At 38.7% G+C, this 2,579-nt stretch overlaps 1 protein-coding gene across 1 annotated transcript in view; it reads left to right on the forward strand.

Moving 5' to 3' along the window:
• The window catches only part of LOC118749276 (protein furry-like), a 1,083,341-nt gene that overhangs the window by 721,313 nt on the left and 359,449 nt on the right, over positions 1 to 2,579 (forward strand). The window lies entirely within an intron of this gene.

Here is a 2,579-nt window from a genome sequence, read left to right on the forward strand (position 1 = left end):
ATTTTGAAAAAAATGTCGCTTACGTTATTTTGGCGGTTAGGGCTCGAAATATGCCTTGCTCGCTTATAAGCACCTACCATTAATATGTTTGCATACCAATCAAGTTCGTGTGACTCATGGTTCCGAAGTTATAGCTGATAAAAATTCCACGACTACAGGATGTGCCACGCCCCCTTTTACAAACTCGTTTATATAAACCCTCCTATAAGCATCTACCATTTATATGTCTGCATACTAAATTTCAAGTTCGTGGGACTTATGGTTCCAAGGTTATAGCTGTTAAAAAATTCCACGCCTATGGGATGTGCCATGACCCCTTTTACAAACAGGTTTATATATACCCTCGCATAAGCACCTACCATCGATAGTGGGGTGCAATAACACCATACGCAATAAGGCCATAATAGCTTTATTTCGCTTTGCGATTGGAAATAAAGCCATAATTTCGATATGGCCTTATTTCCAACTGGAAATGGAAATAAAGCCATTATGGTTTTATTGCGATTTTTTAAATTTTTGTTTGGAAAACATAAAACCAGTTTTTGGGGGGGAGGGGTGGGGGGGGGGGGGCGAGTGCAGTGCAGCGAGACGCGGGGGTCATTTATTAGTAATAATTTGTATCAATTTAAATAATTCATTGCATTTGGACGTAATGTTCTCTACGGCGAAAAATTCAGATTCGCCGGTAACACCGCCTTATTAATTCGCCTTGAGAGTGCCATTTCAGAATATGGCTTTATTACTCATTTGCACAAATTTGAATATGACTTTATTTCACTTCTGGATTGGAAATAACGAGATATGGTTTTATTTCCAAAACAAAATGTAAATAAGACCATATGGCGTTATTGCGTATGGTGTTATTGCACCCCACCACCATCGATATGTCTGCATACCAAATTTCAAACGCCTTTATATACAGGGTGTCCCAGAAGTAACCTGCCAAACTTTAGGGGAAGGTAGGTGGGGGGTGAGCTCTCTGATAAACAAAAAATTTTACGGTAAAAGTTTTACCGTTTTTGAAATAAAGGGTGATTTTTTTGAGGTTAGGATTTTCATGCATTAGTATTTGACAGATCACGTGGGATTTCAGACATGGTGTCAAAGAGAAAGATGCTCAGTATGCTTTGAAATTTCATCATGAATAGACTTACTAACGAGCAACGCTTGCAAATCATTGAATTTTATTACCAAAATCAGTGTTCGGTTCGAAATGTGTTTCGCGCTTTACGTCCGATTTATGGTCTACATAATCGACCAAGTGAGCAAACAATTAATGCGATTGTGACCAAGTTTCGCACTCAGTTTACTTTATTGGACATTAAACCAACCACACGAATGCGTACAGTGCGTACAGAAGAGAATATTGCGTCTGTTTCTGAGAGTGTTGCTGAAGACCGTGAAATGTCGATTCGTCGCCGTTCGCAGCAATTGGGTTTGTGTTATTCGACCACATGGAAGATTTTACGCAAAGATCTTGGTGTAAAACCGTATAAAATACAGCTCGTGCAAGAACTGAAGCCGAACGATCTGCCACAACGTCGAATTTTCAGTGAATGGGCCCTAGAAAAGTTGGCAGAAAATCCGCTTTTTTATCGACAAATTTTGTTCAGCGATGAGGCTCATTTCTGGTTGAATGGCTTCGTAAATAAGCAAAATTGCCGCATTTGGAGTGAAGAGCAACCAGAAGCCGTTCAAGAACTGCCCATGCATCCCGAAAAATGCACTGTTTGGTGTGGTTTGTACGCTGGTGGAATCATTGGACCGTATTTTTTCAAAGATGCTGTTGGACGCAACGTTACGGTGAATGGCGATCGCTATCGTTCGATGCTAACAAACTTTTTGTTGCCAAAAATGGAAGAACTGAACTTGGTTGACATGTGGTTTCAACAAGATGGCGCTACATGCCACACAGCTCGCGATTCTATGGCCATTTTGAGGGAAAACTTCGGAGAACAATTCATCTCAAGAAATGGACCGGTAAGTTGGCCACCAAGATCATGCGATTTGACGCCTTTAGACTATTTTTTGTGGGGCTACGTCAAGTCTAAAGTCTACAGAAATAAGCCAGCAACTATTCCAGCTTTGGAAGACAACATTTCCGAAGAAATTCGGGCTATTCCGGCCGAAATGCTCGAAAAAGTTGCCCAAAATTGGACTTTCCGAATGGACCACCTAAGACGCAGCCGCGGTCAACATTTAAATGAAATTATCTTCAAAAAGTAAATGTCATGGACCAATCTAACGTTTCAAATAAAGAACCGATGAGATTTTGCAAATTTTATGCGTTTTTTTTAAAAAAAAAGTTATCAAGCTCTTAAAAAATCACCCGTTATTTAAATTTTTTTGAATTAAAAAAAAAATCGTGCCTTTTCATGTATTTTCCTTAACTGCATCTACAAACCAACCTATACTTAGTAAATTTTTTATGTAAAATATTTCCAGATAGTAGCTTCTCCATACTCACATTCAATGTAGTTAAAATATATTAAGGAACCATCATAAAATTAGGACTATTTTGGGATTTTTAACTTTTTGTTATTTTCTTCCCCAACTTTGATTATCTCTGGTGAAAAAAA

Source organism: Rhagoletis pomonella, unplaced genomic scaffold (genome assembly GCF_013731165.1).
Source record: "Rhagoletis pomonella isolate Grant_MI unplaced genomic scaffold, Rhpom_1.0 Rhpom_scaffold_00014, whole genome shotgun sequence".
NCBI lineage: Eukaryota > Metazoa > Arthropoda > Insecta > Diptera > Tephritidae > Rhagoletis > Rhagoletis pomonella.